Raw genomic sequence first — 10,380 nt, forward strand, 5'->3', positions numbered from 1 at the left:
ATGTGATTATTTATATTAGTTATATAAAATAAAAAGAAAAATCTAGTTCATCTGTCACAGAAGTCATATTTCAAATGTTCAATAATCACATGTGACTGGGAGGTACTTTATTGGACAGAGGAGATAGAGAATGTTTTTGTTGATGCAGTAAGTTCTGGACAGAACAAGATCCCCTCTGGATAAGAAGTGTTGTAGTGAAATGGGTGGAGGCACTGGACAGGTTTGGTCTTTTTCACTATTAATTTTATGATGTTAAGTAGGCTACTTGCCTTCTTTAAAACTCAATCTGCTAGTTTGAATAACTGTTTCTTTCTCATAGGATTATTATAAGAGTGCGATAGCAGAATTCCATAAGGTTGGGAAGAACTTGGCAAAAGTTAGCTATTATTACAGGCGATCCATAGTTTTAAGAAAATTACTAGGTGTGGTTAGAAATAAGCATGGATGGGAATGGGGCTGTGGCTCAGTGGTACTGCCCTTGCCTGGCATGTGTGAGGCACTGGGTTCGATCTCAGCATCACATATAAATAAATAAAGTGAAGGTCTATTAAAAAAAGTTAATAAAAGACTCATTGGGGCTAGGGTTGTAGCTCAGTGGTAGAGTGCTTGCCTCTCATGTGTGAGGCCCTGGGTTTGATCCTCAGCACCACATAAAAATACACAAATAAAAATGAAGATACTGTGTCCATCTACAACTAAAAAAAAAAAATTAAAAAAAAAGACACTTCAAAAAAAGAAAAAAAAAGAATTAAGCATGGATGCATATATGTTTGATTTACTGTCATTGTGAAATAAGCCAGGTTAGGGTGGAAACTTCCCTACAGCAGATGCACTAAAAATGTTACCCAGGCATCTTATTTGTGCATATATTTGCTACCCTGCCCAAGGTAGAGTATGACACTTCATCCTTGAATTCTTGTGACTTAGTGGAGTGCCTCATACTTTAACATAAAAACACAATTATAAACACAATTTTATAGTCAAATAAAGTTCAGCCAAAGTATGAGTGAGGCCGCTGATTCCAAATCTTTTTTCTTTTGCTGTGGGGAAGAAGTTAGAAAATGGGAAGGTTCAGGAAGGTTAGGGAGAATGGGGATTAGAAAATGTCTAAAAGGACCCAAGAAGAAATTTTGCTCAGTGCTTAACTTACATATTATTCCACAGAATCATATGTATTTATGATTAGAATTTATTAGAATTTATAGAATTAGAATTTATTAGAATTAATTTATCTTAGCAGCAATAAACATTTAGGGACTTTGGGGTAGAGAAAGGACACAAGCAAGTTTATAATAACATTAGAGAGTCTATCCTGGGGGCTAGAAGATCAGGTTCTAATCCCAGTTCTGACACTACTTTTTGATTTAAGACAAATAACCACATTTTTCAGAAACTCAGTTTCATTTATAGGTTATGAAGAGAAAATTGAGCTAAATTGACCCTGAAATTTTTAAGTTGAACATTTACTTTTCTCTTTCTTTTCACATTTTTTTATTGGTGCTTTATAATTGTAAATTGTATATAATGGTGGGATTTTGTTGATTTGTTGTTACATATTTGTACAAACACAGTGTAACAAAATAATTTGGCCGATATCACTCCCCAACATGTGCTCCCCCCTCCTATCCCCTAGTCCCTTTTCTCTATTCTACTGATTTCCCTTTGAGTTTTCATGGAATCCCCCTGTTCCACCTTTCCCCCCTTTTTCCTGTCTAGTTTCCATACATGAAGAGAAAACATACAACCCTTCACCTTCTGAGTTTGGCTTATTTTGCTTAACAAATGCTCTCAAGTTCCATCCATTTTCCTGAAAATTAAGTAATTTCCAGTTTTCTTTGTGGTGGAATAAAATTCCATAGTGTATATATACCACATTTTCTTTATCCTTTCATCCTTTGATCGGCACCTAGGCTGGTTCAATAGTTTGGCTATTGTGGATTGTGCTCTTGTAAACACAGTTATGCATGAATTACTATAGTATGATGACTTTAATTCTTTAGGGTAAATACCTAGCAGTGGTGTGTCTGGGTCATATTCAAACACTTAGGATTTAATGGGAACATCTTACTCAAGCTCACAGGGATTTATTCTAAGTATTAGGGGTGCTATCATGGAGGTGTGCTGCCACCTTGTGGTAATTTTGGTGTCTGCATGCGCTAATTTATTAGGAACAATTTCTGATTTATTTTAATATTTCATGTTGCTATTTTCTCCCAAAGGGATACATACCTTTGCTTAACATTTGGAAGTTTTAGAATAAAATACCTTACCTTGAGTTTGTTTCTACTGACTGACTCCATAAGTTATCACATATCACATGTTTTAATAATAAAAAGTAATGTTTCATGAATTTATAAATTTGTTAAATATTGGGTTCAAAGTCTTTACACCACATATGTAAGCCAGTTTATTTCCTAACTAGTTTTCAGGAAGTGCATTATTTACTACCTCATTCTACACATTCCATTGTGTAAAGAACTTTTCTAGCCCAATGACTTGTTGCTGGTGAGCACTCAACAAATATTTATTGTATGAATAATAATGAGCAGAGTTAACATGAATTGAGTGCTTTTTATGTGCTGGGCATATCTCTTCATCAAAATCTAATAAAGCCAGTATAGGTCTCTTGGAGAAGACAGGAGAGTGCAGCTCTTTCAAGTCTGGTTCTTGGTCCTCGGAGTTCTGATAGCCCCATTCAGAGGACCACAAACCTCAGGCATTTTACTTTGTGTAAAGTTACTGTGTCATAAAAAGCCCACATCCTTGAGTAAAAGTAGCTCTCTTCAGTTAACCCTAATTGGTTGAGCTGTGTGGGGTGTTTCTTGAGTTTTGTGGAAGGCTTGATGGCCATTTAGTGGATCATTTAAGCCTCCAAATTGTGCTCCTCCAAAGCACAACACTTAAAGAGAAAGTAGATGATAAGGCGACGTGGTTCACGACAGGAGGTAAACATGGGTTTGGTTGGCACCATGTATCTTAATTGATATTACATTGGTACAGGAGCTAGTAAAGGGGAAGAAATGGAAGTTTCAGGTACTATTCAAGGACCAGGGAGTCAAGACTAAGAATAAGCCCAGGATCATTAGATTTTACTAAGGCAACCTCCCATTCTCTCTCTCTCTCTCTCTCTCTCTCTCTCTCTCTATATATATATATATATATATATATATATACACACACACACACACACACACACACACACACACACACTTGCAGATCCCTTTGTCTTTGTTCTTGTATTCTCCATTCATGTGCAAAGTTACTTAGGTTAGTAGTTCTTCTCATTGTAAAGTAAAGTTGGATTTTGGGGTGGGAGGAGGTCAGGGGAGTGACTGGATGGCAGACTGCATTACATCTTGGAGTACCCAACCCCTTAAATTATTTTTTAAATTTAGGATACTTAAGTTTCATCTGTTGTGTTATGAAATTCTGTGGTTTTTGATGGATGCTGTAAGCACAGTGCCATGGAGCCATATCATATGGAATATGATTCGTGGAAATATTACTTATCTATTTAGCCTTCCACCACCTTCACAATCCTAGTGACCTCTGGTATGTCGAACTCCTCTATCAGTTCATCTTTTTTAGAATGTGACACAACAGGTACAATAGAATATGTAGAATAGAATGGAAGAGTGACTTCTTTCATGTAGCAAAATGCATAAAGATTAATCTTCCTCTCTTCCCTCCTCCCTTCCTGCCTTCCTTCCTTCCCACCTCCCTGTCTTCATTAATTTCTTGATACAGTTCCATTCACGTTGCCACAATTAAAAGAATTTCATTTTTTATGACTGAATAATGCTTCATTTTTTTTTGTATACACACATACACACACACATCACATTTTTCTTATCTGTTTGTCCATCAATGGTCACTGAGTATATTCTATATCATTGCTATCGTGAATGGCCTGCAATAAACACAGTAGTGTAGGTATCTCTTCAGTAAACTTATGTCATTTCCTTTGGATAGATGTTGTGGGATTGTTGGGTAGTCTTATTTGTAATTTTTTGAGGAACTCCATAATGTTTTCTATAATGTCTGTACCAATTTAACATTGCCACCAACAATGTATGAATTTCCTTTCCTCTTTGTCCTCGCAGCAATTTTTTTTAAAACAATAACCATTCTATTTGGGGTGAGATAATATCTCATTATGGCTTTGACTTGCCATCTCTGATGATTATTGAAATTGAACACTTTTGTCATATGCTTGTTGGCCATTAGTATATCTTATTTTGGATTCTAATTTTTATTTATTGGTTATTTTTAGTTATACATGACAGTAGGATCCATTATGACATAACTATAAAAGCATGGAATATAGATTGTTTAAATCAGTCCCCAGTGCCTCTCCTTCTCCTCCCCCCACATTCCCTGCTCCTTTTGTTCTACTGATCTTTCTGCCATTTCCCCATAGTTATTTTTTTAAATTAATTTCTTGTGGATGTACATGATGGTGAGATTCACTGTGGTATATTCATATATGTACAAAGGAAAGTTATGTCAGATTCATTCCACTGTCTTTGCTTTTCCCACACCCCCTCCCTTCCCTTCACTTTTCTTTGTCTACTCCACGGAACCTCTCTATCCTTGATGAAAACAGATGCTAAAATTCCTAATAACAAATGGTGCTGGGAAAACTGGAAATCCATATGCAACAAAATAAAATTAGACCCCTATCTCTCACCATGCACAGAACTTAACTCAAAATGGATCAAGGACCTAGGAATAAAACTAGAGGCCCTGCATCTAATAGAAGAAAAAGTAGGTCTTAATCTCCATCATGTGGGATTAGGCCCCAACTTTCTTAATAAGACTCCTGTGGCACAAGAATTAAAATCAATAATCAATAAATGGGATGGACTCAAACTAAAAAGTTTCTTCTCAGCAAAATAAACAATCAGTGAGGTGAATAAAGAGCCTACAGAATGGGAGCAAATCTTTACCCCTCACACATTAGATAGAACACTAATCTCTAGGGTATATAAAGAACTCAAAAAACTAAGCACCCCTAACCAAATAACCCAATCAATAAATGGGCCAAGGACCTGAACAGACACTTCTCAGAAGATGATATACAATTAATCAACAAATATATGAAAAAGTGTTCATCATCACTAGCAATTAGAGAAATGCATATCAAAACCACTCTAAGATTTCATCTCACTCCAGTCAGAATGACAGATACTATGAAGACAAACAACAATAAGTGTTGGCAAGGATGTGGGGGAAAAGGTACACTCTTACACTGCTGGTGGGACTGCAAACTGGTGCAGCCAATATCAAAAGTAGTATGGAGATTCTTTGGAAAAGTGGGAATGGAACCACCATTTGACCCAGATATCCCTCTCCTTGGACTATACCCAAAGGACTTAAAAACAGCATACTATAGGGACACAGCCACATCAATGTTTATAGTAGCACAATTCACAATAGCTAAACTGTGGAACCAACCTAGATGCCCTTCAATAGATGAATTGATAAAAAAATGTGGCATATATACACAACAGAATATTACTCAGCAATAAAAGAGAATAAAATCATGGCATTTGCAGGTAAATGGATGGAGTTAGAGAAGATAATGCTAAGTGAAGTTAGCCAGTCCCAAAAAACCAAATGCCAAATGTTTTCTTTGATGTAAGGAGGCTGATTCACAGTGGGATAGGGAGAGGGAGCATGGGAGGAATAGATGAACTCTAGATAGGGCAGAGGGGTTGGAGGGGAAGGGAGGGAGTATGGGGTTATAAATGATGGTGGAATGTGATGATCATTATTATCCAAAGTACATGTATGAGGAAACAAATTGGTGTGAATATACTTTGTATACAACCAGAGATATGAAAAATTGTGCTCTATACATGTAGTAAGAATTGTAATGCATTTCAGTGTCATATATAAATAAAAGAAAAAGAAAAAATCCTTATGTTAAATTTTAAAAAATACTGGCAAATCACATACAAAAACACATTACAAAGAAAGTGCACCATAATCAAGTGGGTTATCATAATCATAATCATAATCATCCCAGGGACACAAGTTTGTTTCCAAATACAAAAACCAATAAATATAATTCACCACATAAACAGACTTAAAGACAAGAATCACACGATTATCTCAATAGACACAGAAAAAGCATTTGACAAAATATAACACCTATTCATGTTTGAAACAGTGGAAAAACTAGGAATGGAGGGAACTTACCTCAACATTGTAAAGGCTATAAATGACAAACCCAAGTGGAACATTATTTTGAATGGAGAAAAACTGAAAGCATTCCCTCTAAATGGAACAAGACAGGGACGTCCACTTTTACCACTCCTATTGAACACATTACTTGAAACTATAGCCAGAACAATCAAGAGAAGGGAATTAAAGGGATACAAATAGGAAAAGAAGAACTCAAACTATCTCTGTTTGCCAATGACATGATCCTATATTTAGAAAATCCAAAACAACAACAACAACAATAACAACAACAATAACAAAAACCTCCACCAGAAAACTTCTAGAACTCATAAATGAATCCAGCAAAGTAGTAGATACAAAGTCAATAGCCATAAATCAATTGAGTTTCTGTACTCCAATGGTGAATTGGCTGAAAAAGCAATTAGAAAAACTATCCCTTTCACAATAGTCTCAAAACAAAGAAACAAACAAACCAACAAACAACTGTCGGGAGCTGCCATGGATGCAGATTCCTTCAATCCTGATGCCTTCAATCCTTCAGTCTGGCATGATATTGCCAGGTTGCAGTAACTTGGGTGTTACTCCATCCCGGATAGCAAGGCGTGGCTCCAGGTGTAGGTGTCACAGGTAAGTTACACTTACCTGCTCCTTTGTAATCCTACTCCTTTGACCTTTTTGGGATAGAATGTTCCATGGAAACTCCCCTTGAGTGTTCCCTATAGAAGAATAAAGAATTCCCGTAGCTTTCTCTTTTGCCAAGGACTCTTAAAGTTACCGAACCATCTCCGGATTACTGAAAAGGTATTTCTGTGTGGTTGTGTGCTTTCTTTGTCGTTTTCTTGAGTTATTGGAATAGTCAGATTTTGTGAACCCAGCATTAGGTTGCCAGCTAGGATAGATGGCTATAAACAACAACAACAAAAACCCTTGGGAATAATCTAACAACAGAGGTGAAGGACATCTATGATAAACTGGCTGGGATTTAAGGTAAGGCCACCACTCCTGGATGTAGGCCATAATCTCATGTAACTGTTTTTACTCAATGTTGAAATCATCATCTTAAATATTTTTAGGATCAATTCAATATATGTGATAGTCTCCAGTTGACAAAATGAAAAGAGTAACTTTTTCTATTTAAAAGCCCAAGAATTCTAGCTTCCAGTCAAGATAAAGTAACAAGGATCTCTCACCTGAGACAACCAAAAATCCCAGACAAAATATTGGAAACAGAGGCTGGGGCTGTAGCTCAGTGGTAGAGTGCTCGCTTGCCTTGCATGTGGGAGGCACTGGGTTCAATCCTCAGCATCACATAAAAATAAAATAAAAGCATTGTGTCCAGCTACAACTAAAAACAATTTAAAAAATATTTGAAACAACTTTTTAAGGATTTAGGCAGCAAAGAGATCCTTAAGACATGGGAAATAACAAAGAGAGCTTTAAAGATAACTCCAGCTTATTGGGTTAGAAGACTTTTCAGTTTTTGTTCGGGGAGAGAGAACTCAAGCAGAGTCTGAGGAGTTTATATTGAGTTGAAGAGATAGCACTGATAGCTCAGACCAGGTGGCTAGAATTTCAGGACACAGTGGTAGAGAAGGAAGTAGCACAATGAGAGATATCCAGACATTTGCAGACAGCCTCTTTCAAATATCAATAGACTCTTGACAAATATGTGTATGTTCATGTGCATGTAAAAAAAATTTCAAAAGGATAACTGGAAACCATACCTTGTCTTAAACAGTGTCTGACATAGTACCTGCTGTCACCAGAACTCACAATGAATGGGGCATTGGGTATAGTACACAGGTAGGTCTTGCTTTAGTAATGGAGAATAATTAGCCTTAGAGTAAGTACTGTTCTTGATCCCGCCTACCAAATCAGTCACGGAAAACCCAACTTAAATACATCCTAGTTAAAAGCTCAAAATATTTCCAGAAATATGAAAATATCCACAACCAAGTAAGACATTATAAGATAAGCAAAGAAGTATGACAACATGACCCTTAATAAGAATATTCAATCAATGGAAACTTAACTAGAACTAACATGAAAGTGAGTACCAATTCCATATCTTTTAAATATTATGGAGGAAAAAAAAAGATTTTTAAAGGAACAAAATCAAACTTATAAAACTACTGGTTCTGTAACTAAAAAATACATTGGATGAGATTAATAATAGCATATTACATACTTTAGAAGAAAAGACTAGTGAACATAAAAGCAGCAATAGGAGCTATATAAAATGAAATGCAAAGAGAAAAACAAAAAAGAAGTATATTAATGATACATAGAACAAATTTTAAATGCCATAAGATATGTGTAATTTGAGTTCCTTAAGAAGCAGGGAGTTCAGGAAAAAATATTTAAGAACTTGAGGCTGAAATTAGATCTGTTTTACATATTTGATTAAAACTTGAAGTTTGCACATTTAAGATTTGACACAAGTCACAAGCATAAGAAATACGAAGAAACATGATGAAATTGCTCACTACCAATGAAAAAGATAAAATCTTAAAAGCAGTAAGAAATAAAAGACATATTCCATGAGGAGAAAAACAGGTAAGAATTATAGTAGATTTCTCATAGGAAAAAATGTAAGTGAGAATACAGTGGGATAGTCTTGTAAATACCAAACAACCTTAAAGGAACTCCATCTAGAATTCTATATTGGGTAAAAATATTTTTCAAAAACAAAGAAGAAAGAAAGACATTTTCAAATCTGTATCTCAGGAAATAATTCATTATCCGCAATTTTACAGTATAAGAAATATTAAAGGAAAACTTTTAGAAAAAGGTAAATGATTCCAGAAGAGCTTGAGTTATGAATCTCCAGGAAATATACACTATCTAATACTAATAGACTCCAGACAAATTGTTAAATATTACAAAATGAGAATTCCTTTAACAACTATTTAGCAATTATAATATATATATATATATATATATATATATATATANTATATATATATATATATATATATATATATATGGTATTTGATTACATAGTAAGGACGCCAGTAAAATGAACATTTTACATTTCTATATTTGTCAGTGTATAAGATTTGAAGTGGTCACTGAACTCAGAATGGTGCATCAATGTTCAAGGAAAGCCACATAATCAGTCTGTCTGGCTAACTGCTGTTCATTGAGGATTGGTGGAACTGGGGCAGGCTCTGGTAAACAAATAAACCTGTTAAAGGAAACATCCAGGGAATCTGCAACTGGCTTTCTAGATGAACCATTCCCCTGACAGAGGCAGCTTGCCATCCTTTTTCTAATGTAACTTTCACAACCTCAAAAATCCTCAAGGAAAAATGTCTCCTAGTAGCATGTCTAAGTGCTTCCATGATTAGCATGACTATCTGAGGACACTGGTGGACACAGATGGTCATATAGATCCCAGGGAAATCTCTCTGCCAGATCCTCTGTCCTACTGACCAAATTCCCCAAAGTTCAGAATTTGCAGATTTGATAGCAGGTGGTATCCTTTTCCAAAGACATCTTGCATTACTTGTGTCATTGTGGAGCAAATACAAGTCTAAAAGCTGACCATACACTGGGGGTGTAGCAATTCCTCCAGGAGACTTGAGCCCCTGGTTCTTGCACTGATTCAGCAACTTTTTGAAACTGAAGGTGCCTTTTGCCATCACTGTCCCTGGCATCTTCCCAGGTGATCTTGCAGCCAACTTGTAGACCGCCAGACACCTTACTGCAGTGTAGACTTTAACCTGTAAACATTTTTATAAATTTTATCTATAAACTTTCTTTTCAGTGCTTCTTTTTTCAGCATGCCATAAATTTTGGCATTTTTTGTTTTGTTTTTTGCTTTTCTTCAAGATATTAATTTCCCTTTTTATTTTTATCTTATGCATTTGTTGCTCAAGAGTTGATTATTTTCATTTTCATGAATTTTCCCTTTCTTTTGCTGCTAATTTTTTCATTCCATTTTGTTCGAAAATATACATGGTGTTAGTTCAATCTTCTGAAATTTATTGTCTTATTTGTGACCTAACAAGTAATCTGTCCTGGGAAATGTTTTTTGCGTGCTCTAGAAAGAGGTATAGTTTATTTATTTATTTATTTATTTAATTGGGAGGAATGTTCTGAAAATGTGTGGTAGATCTATTTGGTCTACCGTGTTATTCTAATCCTCAGTTTCATTAGTGATTCTTTTTTCTTTTAAGGAAGTTGGAT

General features: G+C 35.5%; 1 pseudogene; it reads right to left on the reverse strand.

Annotated features, from left to right (window-relative positions):
• Positions 1 to 9,279: 9,279 nt before the first annotated feature.
• On the reverse strand, positions 9,280 to 9,864 carry LOC125616618 (annotated as a pseudogene).
• Between the last annotated feature and the right edge of the window lie 516 nt (positions 9,865 to 10,380).

This window comes from Marmota marmota, unplaced genomic scaffold (assembly GCF_001458135.2).
Source record: "Marmota marmota marmota unplaced genomic scaffold, marMar, whole genome shotgun sequence".
Taxonomy (NCBI): Eukaryota; Metazoa; Chordata; class Mammalia; order Rodentia; family Sciuridae; genus Marmota; species Marmota marmota.